We start from the raw sequence: 20,849 nt of genomic DNA, 5'->3' as shown, positions 1-20,849 counted from the left end.
AGACATATGTACAAGATGGTGATAGTCCGTGTGTGACCAGAGGCAGCTCACTTCTTTCAGTACAGCACAGCGGCAACACAATGATGGCGAGTGGCTCTAACATCCCTGCTTCATCGCTGCTACCTACTGCTAGCGCGTCTGACCTTAATAAGTAAATTTACAAGGGGATGCGTACAGGTCGATGAACCTTTTGACTCATTCAGGATGTTCTTACCATAGTTCCAGAACAGAAATAATAATCAATACACAATAATCAATAATCATTAGTCAATCAATACTCAATGGAGTCAGTAATTGTCATGCCTCCTGGCCTTTGAGCCATGTAAAACCAAACTTTTAGCAAATGTTTTGTAATTTTATTGCCCTTATATTAACAATGCTAAAGTCATGTAGATTAATTTTAAAATCAAATGAAAAATATATTAAAACAATACTGGTTGACCAAAGCGACAAAAGAAATGCAACCTAACCAAGGTTTGAATCACAACACATTCTAAAGCAACGGTACAGATCAATAGCAAAGTCAGTTACGATGAAGTAATCACATACATTGAATTCAGCAAGATAGCTTGTCAAACATTTGTCCCTGCAATTTGCAGTCTTCATGTGAATTACCTCAGATAACCCAGATTAGCATCAGCATGTGGGGCTTCATGCAAAATAATTTAGAACACAAATTTAGAAAACATTTACCTAAGGAAAACTAATTTGACAGCGCAGTAGGTACCTAGAAAGAAAAGGCATACAAATAAAATGCAGTCATATTGTCATTTCTCCCTATCCACGGTATGGGTCAGCAAACAGAATCAGTCTTCGTCTTCAGGTCATCAATCGATCAGCAAAACATCACGCTCTCAGTCAGAGAGTATGAGCCCAATGACAGAATCTCAAATCTCTTCTTCTCCCAGAGTCCCTCTAGATCTCTGGTTTCATCTATTGTCTAAGTTCCCTCTGTGACATTGTTATATCAAAGTGTAGGAAGAAGGTCCAAACTCCTTTGTTGACGTCGGTAAAAGAGTTTATTGTAATAGCAAACCCACGACACAGAGCGGCATAGAAGGCTAGACTTGTCTGGTCAGCAGCTCCAAGCAAACTGCCTACCGTGACAACCACAACCTTACAGAACGCTTCTATGTCATGGAATGAAAACAGCTTAAAAGAACACAATACATCTATTAACATACTACACACTTTCCCCTTTTTGAAATAAAGAAAAGTAACCCAATTAGCTTGAATACACACTGCATAAGATAATAATGACCACAAATGTATTAAGAAACATACTAGGTCAGATCAAAACACGACAATTTTGAAGGCAACAGAATTGGTCTTTGAAAACGTGAATGTCTGATACTTTTTTTCAGGCTCCATAGTAGTAGGAACACACACCAATGTTTCTCTTTGCGAACTAACGCAATCATCACTCAAGACACCTTTCTCCTTTCCATCTGACAAGGAAATATTTACATATGTGCTCAACATAGAATCATCCTCATCAGAAATCCTTGAAGAAGTATCTAAATACACTTTCGCTTGCTGGGTAGTAATTGGTATGACTCTGTTTTTGTTCCACCACCCATCACCCGAAAGTAACACAGCACTCTTCCCAACCTTTTAGACTTTGGTAGGCCTGAAAAATGTTGACTCTCCTTTCAAAACCCTCATAGGTTTTTTTAATAACACCCATCCGCCTTCTTGGAAATCAAGTTCCTTCACATGTTTAGACTTGTCAAAGTACAATTTTTGTGTCAATTGCTTATATCCAACCCTTTTATTGATAACATTTCTAGAAACAAATTCATCTACTTGCCCCTTACTCAACCAATAAGGAACAAACTCTACATTTGGCTTGCGACCTCTGAGTAACAAAAAAGGTGAGACATTAGTAGTTGAGTGTGGTGTGGTATGATAAGCTCACACTTTCTCCTTCAAATAACTTACAACATCCATACCTAAGGATAACGCAGTCTGACTTCCTTCCTTCAATTTGCCCTCTCAACAAGACCATTAGCCGCAGTGCTGTAAAGAGCTACTTGAAAATGCTTAATGCCATGTAAGCTTAAAAATTGTTGCATGTCTTTAGAAATGAAATGTGAACTGTTGTCAGTAACCAGTTCTTTTGGTGCACCTTCCACACCAAAAACTTTTTTTAGAAAACTGATCACATTTCTAGAATGTGTTGAATCTACAAAATCGAAATAAATCTATTTAGTAAAATAATCGATTAGAACCAACAAATACTGACTTCCACAAGGCAACAATTGAAAAGGTCTGAGAAATCCAAAGCAACTTTGTGCCAAGGACCCACAGGTAGTTCAACAGGTGTCAATGGGCTTTCCCTAGTCGCCCAATGTTTATCTGACACCACACATTGGGGACATAGATCTACAAAAGTTCTAACTTCTGAATCCATCTTAGGCCACCAATAAAACTTTCTCAATCTCTTACAAGTGGCTGAAACACCTAGATGACCAGAATGTGCAATTTCCACAATCGTGGACCTAATACCACTTGGAGGAACAAATAGTCCACCTCTCAAACAAATATCCCCTTCACAAGTTAATTCAGATGCCACCTGCTGAAACCTCTGCAACTCACCATCCACTCTGCCTGGCCACCCTTCTCTGATATATTTCAACACTTTTTCTAATACGATATCACCCTCCATGGCTATCACCCAATCCTTTTCTGAAAGTTGCCCATCAACACCTTTTAACGCATCCACCACACCAACCACACATTCAGTATTGTCCTCATCTGAGACATGTTCCAAGTTCACGGGCAAACGTGACAAACAGTCTGCCCTAAAGTTTCTCCCTCCTTGAACATATTTTATACGCATGTCAAATTCTTGAAACTTAGCTAAAATACGAACCAAGTGAGCAGAAGCCTTGCCAAGAACATTCCCTGAGACTAAGAACACTAATGGCTTATGATCAGTAAAAAGATCAAATGGTTTTCCCCACACATACAGCTTGAATTTCTGCACCGCCCAAACACAAGCTAGAGCTTCCCGCTCAATGGTGCTATAATTTTGCTCAGCATTTGAAAGTGTTCTAGATGCAAAGGCAACAGTCGTCTCACAACCATCTACAAACTCTCCTAAAAAGGCCCTCAAACCTTTGAGACTAGCGTCAACAGTTATTAAACACTTACTTTTAGGATTAAACGGTTTCAAAGCTGGAACACTAGTTATTAACTCTTTGACTTTCCCAAACGCATTGTCCACATCCGGAGACCAAACAAATTTCACACCTTTACATAACAACTCTCTTAAAGGCTGAACAATAATGGCATAACCTGGCACAAAATGAGCATAATACTCACAAAGGCCAAGAAAAGACCTAAGAGTATCCTTATCAGTTGGTGCTAGTGCTTTTTGAATGGCTTCTAAATTACCACATTTCGGTTTGATGCCATCTTCGGAAATCAGATGTCCAAGATACTCCACCTCCTTTATTAAAATTTCACATTTCTCTGGTCTTACTGTCATGCCCCTCTCTTTCAACACACCAAAAACGCTTTCTAATTGAGCCATATGTTCCTGTCTTTCTTTAGTGAAGATTAAAATACTCATCTTGGAAGGCTTGTACACATTCAAAGTCACCAAACAAATGATCCATCAACCTCTGGAAAACACTAGCAGCCGATGCAAGTCCAAATGGCAAACTTAAATATTTGTAGGCCCCAAATGGTGTCACAAATGTGGTAAAATCCTGTGAACAGTCATCTAAGGGAATTTGATGATACGCGGAATGCAAGTCAATCAAAGAAAAATATTTTGCTCCACTAATGTTCGATAACATGTCCTGAATGTGTGGAAGAGGATGACAATCCACAACTCAATTCTTATTGAGTGACCTCAAGTCAACACACAACCTCAATTTGTCAGATCTTTTCTTTGCAATCACAATGGGAGAAACCACTCTGAGGCCCCAGCTTGTTGTATTACACCTTCCTTGCACAGTCTATCCAAAAGTGTTTTCAAATCTGAATGAAGACTTAAGGGAACTGGTCGAACTTTGTGTGCAACAGGACATGCATTCAACTTCAATTTGATATGATGTTCAAAACCTTTCACATTCCCAATATCTTTCTTAAATACTTCTGGAAACATATTCATTACATGTCCTAAAACATCTCCACCATTCTCAGTAGAGCTTAGTGGAAAATCGCCTAATGCCACTGGTTCATCATGACCTGGTCTTAATATCAAGCCCAGTCTTGCCAGATCCTTCTACCCCACAATATCTTGTCCCCTGACAGCTACATAAATCTTTGTTGAAACAGTCCTACCTAAACATTCTAGGTCGCCCACAAAAACTCCCAACATCTCAATGTCAAACTCCCCAAAAGGTTTGGGATTGATGTCTGTGTGCTCCAATTTAGAATGATGTTGCCACATTCTCCAAAAAATACTATCTGCTAAAATGGTAACCGGGGCACCAGAATCAGCCATGACTAACATATGCCTGTTATCTACAACAGCTTGCACAAGAGGACCTTTGACCTATAAGATATCCCTATCATTCTCAACTGTTAATGGCACATTCTCAAACCTCTGTACACAAACATCCTCATCACTCATATCTACACTGCTAATTTTAACTTTGTTGATGACACTTTTGAATGATTCTTTTCCCGCTCTACACATTGCCTTAAAAAGTCCCATCTTCCTGCAAACATTACACCTTTTATTGAAGGCAGGACAAAACGTTGAATTGCTAAAATGTGTCTGAGAACCACAGCGGAAACATACACTTTGGTTCCCCCCTTTCTGTTTCCACTTTGTGTTTAAAGCACAAACAACTTTATAATCTATAGAGGCAATAGAAGCATCTCTCTCACAACTAGCTAAAGCTTTAGATAAAAGAACTGAACGTTCAATGCTTTTTGCAACATCAATAACTTTAGAAAGCGTAGGATTTCGACAAGTCAACAACCTTTCCTGATTTTTTTTTTTTTAAACAATTGAAGACAAACTGATCACGGATATAAATGTCCACATTGTTTTCAAATTCACATTTTGAAGCCAACACATGAAGATCAGAAATATATTCCTCCACTGTCTCATCACTCACTTGTGTCCGTCTAGAAAAATTGTGTCTTTCCAAAAGTACACTAGTCGCTTCTGAATATTGCTTCTGAATTATCTGTTTAGCTTCCTCATAAATATCCCATCTGGCACCCTCTCATACAGGTGCGGGAACAATATGTAAATTGTCAAAAATCTTTTGGCCAGCCACACCCAAATGGTTAAACAATAATTCAGCTTTACAATCAGACTCATATCTAGCTGCTCCAATGGCAACAAAATAATTTTCAAAAATGCGCAACCACTGTCTCCATTGAATCATGGGCTTTCCTGGACTCTGTAAAAATGGAGGCGGTTGAATCACATTGTTGTTGGCTGCTATATTTAGAGTTAAAAAAAAAAAAAAAAAAACATTGGAAGAATTCCTCTTTTTTTTTTTTTATAAAAGAAGTACAATATTGTTAATCAAGATGTTAAAACTCGCACAAAAATACTCCTGGTCACAACAGCGTTTCAAGGATGACACCAATAACAAGAAAGAAGAGTCTTAACAGTGAGTAGAAGTACTCACTCACCAACGTTGGCTCTCCTGCATCAAATAAGTGCAAAAAGGCAAGGCAGTTATAAACTTTTCCAATAAACTTTTCCTTCCCTCGTCGCAATCTACTTGAGCGAGGCAGAGCACCCACACTGCAGAAGGCCCGTCCGCGATTAACACACGATGATAGTTGCCCCTAGCAACACGGGCTTACATCACACGTCGCGCTTGTCTCAGTCTTTACAGGTCCTCCATGTGCTGTGCGTAACCAAGGACTTCAAAGAATGCCTGGGAGCCGTACATCACGTAACGGTCGGCAAAATAAGACAACAAACACAAATTTCAGAAACTCCACATGGGCCGTAGGAAAGTTTCCAATAACAGATCTGGGCGTAAATACACTCCAGACAGCCAGCAGCCACAGCGTCATCAGTGTCGGTGGGTTTGCTCCGTTAGCTTAGAAATATGAAGCAAATATACCCACGTAGCTCAGGCACCCCACTCCTGGTACCAAATAATGTAGGAAGATGTTCCAAACTCCATTGTTGGTGTCGGTAAAATAGTTTATTGTAATAAAAAACCCACGACACAGAGCGGCATAGAAGGCTAGACTTGTCCGGTCAGCAGCTCCAAGCAAACTGCCTACTGTGACAACCCCAACCTTCCAGAACGCTTCTATGTCATGGAATGAAAACAGCTTAAAAGAACACAATACATCTATTAACATACTACACAAAGTCACCCAAACTATTCCCTAATTCCCAATTGGTCAATTAATCGTACGTTATTACTTTATCCAGTAAAATTTCTATACCAAATCTATGAATTCTAATATTTCACATTTCACACGTCGTTGATCGGTCTGCTTTACGATGTTCTCATCATTCGGCTCGTCAGGCATCGAATTTGTTGCATCTTCTTCAACAGTGTCTTTATTGTTTGCGACCTGGAAAATAACTTCTTGCACACATTACACACATCTCAATACATTTTAAGGACACGGGGGTGATTCTGACCCCGCCGGTTCACTACCGCCGGGGCCAGGGTCGGCGGGAGCACCGCCAACAGGCTGGCGGTGCCCCGCAGGGCATTCTGACCGCGGCGGTTTGGCCGCGGTCAGAAAGGGAAAACCGGCGGTCTCCCGCCGGTTTTCCGCTGCCCTGGGAATCCCCCATGGCGGCGCAGCTTGCTGCGCCGCCATGGGGGATTCTGACAACCCATGCCGCCATCCTGTTCCTGGCGGTTCTCCCGCCAGGAACAGGATGGCGGTATGGGTTGTCGGGGGCCCCTGGGGGCCCCTGCAGCGCCCATGCCAATGGCATGGGCACTGCAGGGGCCGCCGTAAGAGGGCCCCACATTGTATTTCAGTGTCTGCATTGCAGACACTGAAATACGCAACGGGTGCCACTGCACCCGTCACACCTTCCGACTCCGCCGGATCAATTCTGAGCCGGCGTCCTCGTGGGAAGGCTCTTTTGCACTGGGCTGGCGGGCGGCCTTTTGGCAGCCGCCCGCCAGCCCAGTGCATAAGCCAAAATCACCGCAGCGGTCTTATGACCGGGGAGCGGTGTTCTGGAGGGGGGAACTCTGGCGGGCGGCCTCCGCCACCCGTCAGGGTCAGAATGACCCCCACTGTCTCCTGTTAGTTGGTTCTCAAGGAAAGCTTCTGCTAAGCATTTTAACAAGACAATGAGCATTTCACAGTTGGTTCACTCTGTCAGCATTTTCATTAAACGCTAAGGTATACAGCTTCTGCATGAGGCCTGACAAAACTAGGCCAAGACACTCACTAAGTTAAGGATTTAGTACATTTCGTCAAAACTGGTGGCCATTCTTCGAGGTCACAATTTCAAACATGCACATTATGTTTTCTACGTTATTCATTTTCTACATAAGTCATTATTAAAAATACATAAACTGTCATTAGTAAATTTCTAATTAAAACACCGGCTTCAGCACTACTGATGCGTAAAATCTTACGAAAGTTAAATGGACTCAGTAGACTGAGCCAAGTGGATTCGAGTGCTCGCCCATTTCCACACATTTGGAACCAAGACCTTGCGGTCATTGTGCCTTGAAGAATAGAAGATAGAGCAGGATAACGTGCGCCCCTGTGCTCCTGTCAACAGGAGGGAAGGTCCCCGGACACACGAGGTAATCTTGAACCTGCTTCAGCCTGCTACTATGACAACCAATCTCAGCTGCCACAATCCACAATTTGGAATATAACATATTATTAGAGAAATAATTCTAGAACCCAGAATCCACTAAGCATCAGAACAAGCTTAAAGACGCCATGATAAATACAGCAGAATTAATTCCCCTGTCCCACCAACACCCAAAGCTACTTTCGGCACGGTGGTGCAGGAGATAATTAACCCATGCTGGAATCCAATCTTCTTAAAAACACAGTTAGCCAATCAACTTCCTCTTCTAGCGAGAGATGTATCCTCTCTCTATAATTTGCATTTTGTTTAAATCATTTAGGGGGTGATTCTCACCCTGGCGGGCGGCGGAGGCCGCCCGCCAGAGTTCCCCCCTCCAAAATACCGCTCCGCGGTCGAAAGACTGCTGAGGGTATTTTGGGTTTTGCACTGGGCTGGCGGGCGACCGCCAAAAGGCCGCCCGCCAGCCCAGTGCAAAACACCCTTCCCACGAGGACGCCGGCTCAGAATTGATCCGGCGGAGTGGGAAGGTGCGACGGGTGCAGTTGCACCCGTCGCGAATTTCAGTGTCTGCAAAGCAGACACTGAAATTCTTTTTGGGGCCCTCTTACGGGGGCCCCTGCAGTGCCCATGCCATTGGCATGGGCACTGCAGGGGCCCCCAGGGGCCCCACGACACTCCATACCGCCATCCTGTTCCTGGCGGAAGAACCGCCAGGAACAGGATGGCAGTATGGGGTGTCAGAATCCTCCATGGCGGCGCAGCTTGCTGCTCCGCCATGGAGGATTCATTTGGGCAGCGGAAAACCGGCGGGAGACCGCCGGTTTTCCACTTCTGACCGCGGCTGAACCGCCGCGGTCAGAATGCCCAGCGGGGCACCGCCAGCCTGTTGGCGGTGCCCCCGTCATTTTAGCCCTCGCGGTCTTGGACCGCCAGGGTTAGAATGACCCCCTTAGTTTTATACATTGCCTGTACACCGCTTTTAATATGTCTCTACACTGTACACCACCCTTAAGGTAAATATCTTCATTTTCAGTAATTGTGCAGCTTTTAAAATTAATGTGGAAACGCGTGGTATCACACTACCGGATTCAATCGTGCTGTCAATTCTGTGACAGAACGTCTTACCAGGCGGCACTGCGTAAACACGAATCTGCGATGATGCGTATTTTCACCATTGTGTGGCACTAGAAAGCCATGAAATGCTTACATTTGCTTCACAAGAAACCTGCAATTTCTTATGATGTCTGAGATGGTGGGGTTTATCAGTCTCTTAATTCAGGCTCGGATGTCCAAAGCCCCAGAGCTGTTTTGTTGGCACATGCAGACCTTTTTTCTTTTGGGAGCTTCTGTACACTGGAAGTTTATTTTAAAAGATGATAAACTGGCTGGGGATCGCATTACAAACAAAGCACGCAATTTGCAGTTCAAGTCTTGAAACTAGATTTCTAGAAAGTTGGCACCAGTTTTTTTTGCATTACACTGCTGAAGGCAAAATAACAGTTTTAGAGCGCCTGAGCTTTCCGTCCGATTTATCAACTTTAGTGCTTGTAGTCTTCTGGCACAAAGCAGCACTACGCCATGAAACAGCTAGTAGTCCTGACATTTGCTGTTTATTACTTTTAGTGCAGACATCATGAGTTTCCAAAGCACAAACACGAACACAGGCTCTTTCCCTGTGAGGATGGTTGTTATGAAATACATACTACGATTAAACTCCCGCCGCCAATGCAAAGGTGGGAAAACAAAATGAGTCACTTGAAAAAATGCACGTATGGCGACATAACGAACAACAAGTTAGCATGGTTTAACAACTCCACGTGTGATATGCGGTTGCTTGCTGGGATGTACTCTGCTCCGCCATTACGTAAGGCTTAAATGTGAATATATTTCTGTAGTTAGATATACATGATTATTCTGTAGCAATGGGATAATATCCCGAATCGACCAACACAGAAAACAACCGAGTACCTGTCTGAGCGGCAATTTTCTGCTACACCACACGTTCCACAGCAATAGTGAAAATTACAAATATGTTATAAAGGAGTCATCAGATGATTGAGGTCACAGAAGAGCTCAAAACCCGAGATGTCACGAAACTTCCTAGAATGCCTATTGGTTTGTTCGAGAAGCAGGACTGGGTAAGGAGAGCGTTGATACTCCATTTGTCACAGGATACTCAGTGGGGTTAGCGGCAGAATGCTTCATTGTAGCGCAGGCTCGCTGCTGAACTTCGAAATGATCTACCACGCATTAGCTCAAACTCAAGCCAGGGCCAAGTTAGCCTTCCATCCTGGATTGGTCGGTAAGAGGAGTACCAGTATGCTGAGAAAATGGATATACCTGTGGCCATACCACGAAGGGTTTAATTGGCACTGAGCACAGCTGTGCTCCTGTTTTCCTGCGATTTCAAAAGCGCAAACTGTCGGGGGTTCAGATTGTAAATCATATAAAAACAGGAGCATAGGTGGGCCGTGGACATGGGCACACCTTCCTGATACAGCCTCTCTTATTATTGCTGCGTAGAAACTGCACATGCCAGAGCCATTTTAAGGCATAGGCAAAGTGGGCAATTGCACAGGGTGCACCTTCCAATGTATTCAAGGGGGACCCCTAGTAAAAAATCTGCGTGCACCAGAAACACATTTTTTTTATTTGACAGCCGGGCATACTCGAGCTTTCGAACCTTAAAAATCGTACCCTCAGGCAGCTAATCGCAATTAAAATTAACAAAATAATCTTTCCCTCCTGCTCTTTTCCAATATTTCTTCACACCCTTGTATCTCCAACACCTAGTTATCTCTCTCTTTCTCTCTGTCCCTCTCTGCCTGTAGCTACATTACGGTGTGCCTATCCACTCACGCTCTACTCTCTATCACCTTAGTCTTTCTCACCTCTCTCTCAATCAGTCATGTCAGGAGTTCTTGTGGGGCCTTGACAATGATGTTGAAGTGGAGGAGCCCATCATGAGAGGCAAGCTCTTTTAAAGTTTAAACATACGTCTCTAGGGAAAGAGAAACCAAAGCAGATCAGCACTTGACACCAACTAATAGAATTAGCCCTGCAACCTCATCATTAATAAAACTGGGAGCTTTGTTTTAAAAATCTATAAACGAATATGTTGCAGCACAAATGCTAGGCCCTTCAATCAGAAAGAATGAGTGGTGAGCTAGAATGACTCCCTCTGACTCCTCGTCCTTCTGAAAAACCTTCTTTCATAACATCTCTCAACCTCATCTCTCCCTACTCTTTCTCTCGCTTTCAAGACTTCTCCCCTTTCTCTCTCTACATCTCTGTGCCTACCTCCAGATCGCTACACCTCTTGAACTCAGCTCTCCTGCCACCTCAGGGCTCTCACTGTACCACACTGCTCTGTTTCCATGTTACCTCTCTCGATGCTTCATCCATTTATTTTACCGCTTTGAAACTCACCTCTTTCTTTACTCCACAACTACCTCTCTCCCTCCATACTTTTATAGCTCACCTCTTTCCTCTTCTCCTTTTGCCCTCTCCACCTTACTTTTCTCTACCTCAACTCCCTCTCTACTCCATTTCTCCTTGCATCTCACATCTCTCCCTACCTTATCTTTCTTCGACCTTCTCTTTCTCTCTACCTAACCTCCCAATTTACGTCGTTTGTCACTACACCTCGTCACGCCCCTTCTCTCCTTGCCTCTCTTTCCTCTTCTTAACCTTCCTCGCTATCTTACTCCGTTCTCATTGCTTCTCTATCTCGACCTCATTTCCTCTATTTGCGCATTCTCACTCTTTCATTTCTATGTGCATCTCCTCTTTAATTTCAACTCTCCTTCCTTATCTCACTTCTCTCTGAACCTTGCTCTCTTTGTACATCACTGTACGTACATCTTGGGCTCTACATTTCTGTCTACCTAAGAACTCTCTCTATCTCACCCTCTCGCTACCTCTGTATCAGCTTACCACACTTTCTTTACCGCACGTGTCTCTGATTCACCGTTTCTCTCTGCACCTCATCTCCCCTTCTTCCCTTCGCTCCTCTCTCTGTCTTTCTCTCTGCCTCACCACTCATATTGCGTGGCTGGCTTTTCTATACCTATTGCCATTTTGCCCTTCTCTGTCTCACTACGCTGTCTAGCTTTCCCATCCCCTCCCATTTCTCTTAGTCAATAAAATTCACTGTCTAGCAAGAAAAGTGAACATGCAGTTGAGGAGTCCCACGGCAGGCAAAGATAACTACTGAGAATTTCACCCGATAGAATAGAGAAAATCCTGGGACCAGTGCTTTAATTTTCACCATTGTAGCACAAGTATTTATTTGTATTAGTTTGGCATGAAAGCTCAAATTCCAAGCGCTATGTGTGTATGTCTTCTTTTAATACCATGCACTAAACCAAAACGAGCAAGTGACCCTTACTGTATGTTTCATTCAAGTGGGGTTACAGGCTAATTCGTTTCTTGATTCCATATACAATATTACAGGACATAAAACCTACATCCAAGCATAAAAAATGGTTTATCAGTGCTTACTCAAGCCCTCTCTTGGATGTATTCGGCTAGTGGACACCTGGAAACATAAACATCCAGCTCCTTTTGTATGTTTATAAAAGTTAGTTCAATATTCTTTGACTTCACAAGCGCTTGAATAAGATTAACATGCTTACCCAATTCAAACATTTTCTTAACAGACAGCACCAATTATAATTTGTCCAAGTAAACAAAAATCCATTAATGCCCGATATGAACTGAACCAAAATAGTACTTAGCAAGAAAGAAATGCGACCGAGCCCGGCACTCACTCGGAGAGAGGATGGAGGGGGGGGGGGTCCATCTTTCTTTCACTCTTTCAATCTGTCCATTTCTCAATACATCCTTTTTTCTACCTCTTTCTTTCCTTCTGTCTGTCCATCCATACATTCCACCATAATTCCTTCCTTCCGTTCTTCCATCTATCCATGCATCCACTATCTCTCCATCTTTCCGAACATCCCTTCATCCAACCTACTCTCCATCCTTCTCAAAATCATTGATCCTTCACTTCTCCATATATCCTTCATCCTCTCTATCATTTTCTCCATTTATTCATCTGTCTATATTCTTCCACCCAGTTATCCGTCTCTCCAACCATCCATACTTTTTCCATCCGTTCAACTCTCCATACATCCACCCTTCCTTTCATCCATCCATTCATCCTTGCCTCAAGTAATGTGTGAGAGAATTCCCCTTTTTGTGTGGTTACCCCATTTTATTTGCTGAATCCTATAGCTGATTTTAAAGTCTGCCCACTGGTGCACTGTTTTGAAGTGCATGTTTCTGACTCCTAGAACATGTAGAAATTATCTAATTCCTGACTTGTATATTTGACTTTCCGTTAAGAGCATAGTGTATGGTGTAGAAACTCCACCCTTGGCATGGAAACTTAAATGTCAATTGTGGACTTCAGCACTTATTGTGCCACCCACTAGTGTGATACAGGAAAACATGGTTTCTGGTCTACCACTGTAGCCTGACTGGTGCAGTTTAAACTTGTAGCCCAACCTTCCCAAATAACCCTTTTTCACAGGAGAACAATCTTCTTATACATAATAATGTCACCCCACAGAGGCCTTGCAACCCACAAGGTAGGGAGTATAGCACTTAAAAGTGGGACATGTAGAAATGTTATGTTACAATGTCTCTGCAGAGACAAGCCTGCCAGAAGCTATTTTTACTGTGGAAGGCACTGGCTCTTCTATGAGAAAGAGAAAGTAAAGTTTAAAATATTCATTCTGCCATCTTGGGATTCAACTTCTATTTTTAACATTTATTTAAAACCCAGTTCAATGGTGAACTCAGCTTTCTAATAAATGTTTAGGAAATGTATCTTTCAGACAGCTACCATTTTCATGCCTGAAGCTCCTGGCAGCTAAATTGCATTAATCTGATAGCAGCTGCCCAACCAGTGCTTGACCTGAAGGAGGTGTGAAAACTGCTCCTGAAGTAGAAAAAACTGCCTAGTTGTTGAGTGGTGTTTTTGTCCTTGCAGAAAGACCATGGGCCACATTATGTATATGACACACTATTTCTGTTTACACCATGGTTCACCTTTCAAAAAGTGCATCACACAAACATGGAAAGTGTGCCATAGAATGTGCTGCCCGCAAGATAGCGGCAAGCTCCTGCTGGCATGGGGGCAGTGCAATCAAGTGAAATACAGAGCAGCTATCTGAAAGCCGCTCCATGTTTCACTGTGCATGTGGCAACACACCTGCACTTTTAAGAGGGTAAAGAGATCCCTCTTGCAAGCAGGTGCAGTGAGTGCCTGCACCCATCTGCAGGGGCATGTCTGGGGTCCATAGGACCCTCTTTCTCCCTTCCAGATGTCTAACATTAGGAAGGGCACTGAAAGTGTGCACACTTTTGGTGCCTCTCTTAAAGGCATGTTTGCCTCTGTGCCCACATCCATAATAAGGCATGGACGCAGAGGCAAAGTAATTAGTCATTTGCACGGGGGCCACAACTTCCTATGAAAGCGCTGGAGAAAATGTGTGCCAGTGCTAAAAGTATTAGAGAAGGGGATGCACCCACCACTGTAGTACCATTTTTGCCTGGGGGCACACAAAGCTTGGGCACATGCATTTTGCACCCCCAGGGCACAATGTATAATATGGCCCCAGTTAGGGTGGACCCAGGAACATCATTAAAATGTGGGGAAGAAAACCCTTTGTTCCCCTAGCCAGCCTGACTCCAAATCCTGTGGGAGGGAAGGTAGGGCTACTCATTTCTGTGGGGGCATGCTGGCTCTGCACAAGGGAGAGATGGTTTCCCCATCTTGGACTTTAGGAGTAAAGTACACTGTTGGATAGTTTACAGTAGGCCAAACAAGAACTGCTGAAAAATGGGTAGGGGTGCCCTAGGGACCTCTTACCCCAGTGGCTAGGGAGGAGCAAGGAGTCACTACACTCACTAGCTAGTAATAACAATAAATGTGGTACCCCAAGAGACCCTCCTCAGAACACTTTCAGGACCTGTTCTGGACCTATGGAAAAAACAGAAAAAAGATCATACCTGCTGTTTGTGACCTGAGAGGAGATCTTATGGCAGGGTCTGCCGCCACTTCTATCCAGGACAAAAACGTTGCTTCTAAGGGGCAGTTGAGTGACCCCCTGTGAAAACAGGGATATAACAAGATGTAGGAGGCTTTTCCCTGAAATGTGAACCTGACAAGTTACAATTTGACCTAGGCTACACCCTACAGGTAGCCTCTGCTGGAGTCCTGGCACATATACGCTGTCTCTAAAGTCCAGGTATCTTTGGTTGCATCTAACTGGACTCCTCAAACAATCTATGAAAAGTTAGGACTTAGAAAAAGTCTGACTTGCAGGCCATCGAGGACCAAGACCAAACACACAAGCAAATTCAGCCAAAGAGCAACTTCTGTGTCCTGAAGAAAAAAGTTGCTACCTCTTGGAGCTTCTCCGCAGCCGCAAATCCATTTCAGCGGGCCCTCAGCAAGGATGTATCTGGCCTTGTGGAGCTCCTCATACGATACAGCCTGCAATCTTGTCCTGCTGGATGATTCTGAGTTCAAAAAAAGAGACAAGTCTGAACGTTGAAATATCAACAGGACAAATGTGCCTAAAGTATTGAGATGGACTTCCTAAGGTTTGAATTTTCACACTTAGGGCTTTTCCTGCCAAAACCATTGGCTTCGGTAGGATCAAGTCAAACACATATCCAACCTCAAAAGGTCTTCCTCCAGTACAACCTGCAACCTTGTCCTACTGGAGTCTTTCGACTTCCATTTCAGAGGCTAAATACAATGTAAAATCTTCGACCGGGATGAACCTGGAGACGGTATCTGATCTGCGCTCCATCAGTATCGGACTGAAATCGCACTGAGGTCCCCCCTTACTGTGACAATGAACTTTCAATGGCACTTAGGGCCTCATTCCGACCCCGGCGGGCGGCGGGCGCCGCCCGCCGGGCGGAAACCGCCCAAACACCGCCGGGCGGAAACCGCCCAAACACCGCGAGGACCATTCTAACTTTCCCGCTTGTCCGGCGGGCGATCTTCAAAAGATCGCCCGCTGGCCCAGCGGGAAATCCCCAGCAAAGATGAAGCCGGCTCCGAATGGAGCCGGCGGATTTGCTGGGGTGCGACGGGTGCAGTTGCACCCATCGCGATTTTCAGTGTCTGCCAAGCAGACACTGAAAATCTTAATGGGGCCCTGTTAGGGGGCCCCACGACACCCGTTCTCGCCAGCCTCTTCCTGGCGGTGTAAACCGCCAGGAAACAGGCTGGCAGGAAGGGGGTCAGAATCCCCATGGCGGCGCTGCATGCAGCGCCGCCATGGAGGATTCCCTGGGGCAGGGGAAAACCGGCGGGAAACCGCTGGTTCCCCTTTTCTGACTGCGGCTTTACCGCCGCGGTCAGAATTGCCCCGGAAGCACCGCCAGCCTGTTGGCGGTGCTTCCTCTGCCCTCTGCCCTGGCGGTTACAAACCGCCAGGGTCAGAATGAGGGCCTTAATGTTTTATGGTGCTATTTTTTTCTTAAATCTTCTGAAATTCTCATCTCTGGTCGCCCTTTTTGGCTTTTTGTCGTTTTGTTGTCACTTTTTTAGTAAATCTTACTTTATTTTAAATTGGAGTGAGATTTATATTGTGTTGTTGATTTTTGTAACTGCTTTGGTACTTCTAAATGCTTTACACGTTTTGTTTAAGTTAAGCCTGTCTGCTCTGTGCTACAGCTACCAGTGATAGAGCTCAGATTTCAATTATTGAAACAGTTGCTTGGACCTAACAGATCAATGACTGTACTACTTGTGGCAGGCAACCATCCGCCCCAATTATTGTCACTTTCTTATATCATCCATTTCTCTATTCACCCATCTCTTCATGTTGTGCAATCTTGTTTTATTTGTTCCTCCACCTAGACTCATCAGCTCCATTAAACTATTCTCTTCAGTGGCCTTTATGAGCTTCTACCTGGAGAGCTGATTCTAGATTAAAGTCAGAGGAATAGTAAACATCATTATAAATGCTATGCATTACCAGAACTCCAAGTGACACCCATGCCGCTTAAGCTACTAAAGTGGCTAGTTCATGACGTGCTAGCTGATAGAGTTTGAGGAAGATATGAGGATTGACTTAAACACCACAATAAAAACTGTTTGCATATTGTAAAAACGTTATGTGGTTTATGTTGTTTCAGAATTATAATGGAATTAGTGTGAATGACAAGCCCTTACTGGACGATTATCTAAAAGAAAACACCACAAGATAAATGAAATTGCAGGGGCCCTCAAATTCCAATTGCAAAATAAAGTCTCATGACTTGATCATTTTAAATAGAGTTATTTCACCAGTTCATTCAGAAATTAATAAAGTTGAATCCAATGTTCAGTAGGTTGGATACGTATAAGTTCATAGATAGCCAAGAAAGAAAAGGTAACACTTTGTTTCACATATTTGCATCATCAGGACCGTAAACATTATATGCATCAAAAATAATTACATCAAATGACACATCATTTATAGTCTTCCCAAAGCAATGGTTTAATGTCCTTATTTGATATCTATAGCGCTTGTCCATGATAAACCAGTATAATATTGAAATAATCACACTGGAGAAAAACTGTGTTGAGCATTTTCCATGCCTATTATAAGGAAGCATTCCACAAGGGTTCCTAGGCAAGCAGGGGCTAATGGTCTCTCCAGTTGCAGCAACTGTGGCTTTCCACCTCTGTTATTCTGGTGCCTTTCTTACTATTGGTGCAAAAACACCAAGTACAACTCATTAGCTCTTGACCCTTAGGGTAACTAAGCATACTGGTCCACGACTTTCTCACTGAAGTGGATGGTTAGAATCTCAGGACTTAGTGGAGGACAGGTGGAGTGTTAAAGTCTAACTACAAGTTCACACCTCTAACGCTGCCTCTTCAGTCGACCAAGTGCAGAGCTCACTTTGACCCTGTGGTCCACGCCATGCTGCTACTTGGAGGGGACCTTGGAGGTGAACCTCATATTTCACCAGGTTCAGCTACACGTATTAAGGGTCAGTATCAGAAGAACATACTGCTAGTTCCATATTTAATGAGTAGTGGTCACTTTGAGAGTGTCTCTGCTAAAATGGTGGTCCACGATTTGATGCTTGCTATTGTGGAGAAACTCATCAGAAGGAGTTAGCACTTTCCTGCCTCTGTAGATTTATTGGAATCATGTGCTTTAAGAGCCTGGGTAGATATCAGGGGTAAGGGCACATAGACACCAATAACTCTTGAACACAAAGGAATCTTTAGCAAATAGCTTTTAGAAAAGCATGCATCACCCAAGGGACAGTGAAGGTCTTGTTAAGTTTCAAATGTAATTAATTGATACATTTTTAAATTTAGCCTTAGGCAAGGAAAAAGAATCCTTTAGATTTTTACTAAAAAGACGACTTTTGTATCACTGCAAAGAATGAGGAAAAGATTTGTACATTTCTGTGCGTATGAAAGAGTGACACAGAAACAGATGCGGAGAGAGCAAGGAATGCAGAGGTAAGTGTGTACATTTGCTGAAGATGTAAAGAAAACATACCTAGCCATCATCATTGTAAGCTGCATGGTAGCAGGGTGTTGAAAACCTCTGATGCCAATGTTCACCCCAGTGAATCTTCCTAACACATTGTGGTATGTTAAGAGATTCTAAATTATGTCAATAGTTTTTTTCTTAAATCAGTACTTGGGTGGGGAGAACTGAAGTTAAGTAGGCAATAATGCCAGTGCCCAACTAGTGTTTGTCTTACAAAAAAGTACTATAATACTAACATACAAATTAAATGTTCCTCAAATGAAATAGACATATACATTTAAAACAGGTAATTCAAGTTATTAATACGTGAAGTTCAGACTATTTAAGGTCAGTAGTAGGAAGGGATACCTTTAATCATCATATTAAAAGTGACAGTTATCCCACCCCGGATATGACGTCATTTCCGGTGGCTGGGACTTCCGGTGTCCCTGAAAGCCCTCCCCGGAAGTGACGTGTGTGCATGGGGGTGTCAAGTGGGATGTGCCCTCATGGTGTCACGTGTTAGCCCCCCTTTTTTTGAAATGTTGCATATAAGGAGCTGGTTAGAACCGGCTGTCAAACCGCGAACCAGGGCTGAAACAGTTTGGCAAGGTGCCATGAAGAGATACAATCCGATCGCAAGAAAAGCCACCTCCTCAGGGGCCCTGAACACTAATGGTAGATATTACCGGACCCTAGCCCCTCTTACGATGGATGAGAATGCACAACAGGGTGTCCCTGCCACCCAAGATACCGATGTTACCGGTTTTGAAGAGGAACTTTGCTATCGGCTTGAAAAGCTCAACCTCAAGGATGTGTCGACCCAGATATCCCCTATTAAGGGGGCCGACAGCGACAGCAATGCCTCTAAAGATGAATTAAGTGTTGCATCTAACTTCATAGACATTGAAGATGTTGAAGAATGTGTAGCACCACCAAATTCGCCCATCTATGAAGACATGGGCGTCCAGGAGGACCCCGAGTCAGAGGCCGTTATTGTACAGCCATCAGGTGTAAGCTCCGGCGATGTTTCTACCCCAATGGACCTCTGCGACTCCCAGGATTTCAGAGGAGCCTCTGAGTGTGATGCGAAAATGGAGGTTGGTAATGACAGTTTTTTTATTATTTTATTTTTATTTTTTATGCCTGTATACTCTAATGTCATACATCTAACTAATAATGTGCCTTGTGCTTTCTGTTTGAACCCTAGAACGTAGCTGAAGAAAGAGAGCCTCTAGAAGGGTCAACTCCAAAGGTTAACGCCGTAAATTTTTACTGCTTATGCTGTTCCAGACAGTCTGGAAGTATTACAAGCCAGAACAAAGAGCCTCGTAAGAAATGTGTCTGCACCTACACTAGCCGCGATTTTGAAAAGGAAGCTCCGGGCGTACCCTGGGCCACCATATGGCCAGTTAAAGGTTTTGCAGCGGCCGTTGTGAACGCATGTGTTAAACGGGATTATTATGATCTTTGTTACGGGCATAAAATTAATGAGCCTCAACAGGAGGCTCACAAATGTTTATACGATCCATACACAGCAAGAATAATTCGCCACATTTGTAGTCGGATAGACCCTTACCGGGTATATAAGTTGTTAAGGGTTGTGTATGGGCTGTCTGCTGTGAGGAAAGGTGTCCACAGTGATATGATTAAGGTCTTGGCTGCGGTTGTCAATGAGATCTGCTGAGCCCTGCTCAAAACTCGACCGTATGCACGGGATGTGTCCCCACTTTGACATAAGTATGTTAGAACGGGTTATAGAAAGACGAATGTGTGACATTTATTATAAAAACAGAAGAATGATGTCTTTAGCCCCACGAAAGCTGTTTTAAAAAAAATAAAATAAAAATAAAAAAAAAGTAGACCATAAATGTGTTACTTAACGCTCCATACTTACTCACTTTTAGGCGGGGAATCCGGGTATCGAGATGCAAGATGTCTATGAGTTACACCCGGGCTACATCTGTATCGGGAGATTGATTTTTGTGCTGGTTAAAGAAAGAATAGCTGAAATACATCCTGTGACTCTGTGGTATCTGAACATTTCGGAACCTTCGGCCTTGTTGCAATGTAGCAGTCATGTGTGTATCGCCAAGTGGTGTATCAATGGACGGCTAAACGCATCTGTTAAATGCCGGACATCGGACAAAGATCACAATCGGGAGTTAAGACTTTCACCTGAGACGGGGATACACGAGGCTTTGGAGAACATGACTGAATATTATCTCACAAATAAAGGTTCTGAGTGGTCCTGGCTAGAACTGTATGAACTGTTGAATTCTGTCAGTATCCTGAGTGTTCAGAGTTATAGGCGTGGGGAGCGGGAAGTCATGTCTAGAGCTATTGAGAGTATAGCTATAAAAATATCAAAGTTTGTGGCGCTTAGGGTTTGTAAAAGGACATGCTTTGAGTAACATGTGTAGGGGTGGGGGTGTTGTACTATGTATACGTTTGTAAAAAGACCACAGCGGTCCAGCGTTATGACATCTATAAGCTATGTAGCACAAAATGTCAAATACACGTTGGTTGTGTAGCCCAGCCGCACTTTTATGTTTTTCATGTTTAATAAAATGACCTTACACAAAACAGGCGTCTTTCAT

Source organism: Pleurodeles waltl, chromosome 7 (genome assembly GCF_031143425.1).
Source record: "Pleurodeles waltl isolate 20211129_DDA chromosome 7, aPleWal1.hap1.20221129, whole genome shotgun sequence".
Lineage (NCBI taxonomy): Eukaryota > Metazoa > Chordata > Amphibia > Caudata > Salamandridae > Pleurodeles > Pleurodeles waltl.
This window is presented reverse-complemented; position numbering follows the sequence as displayed.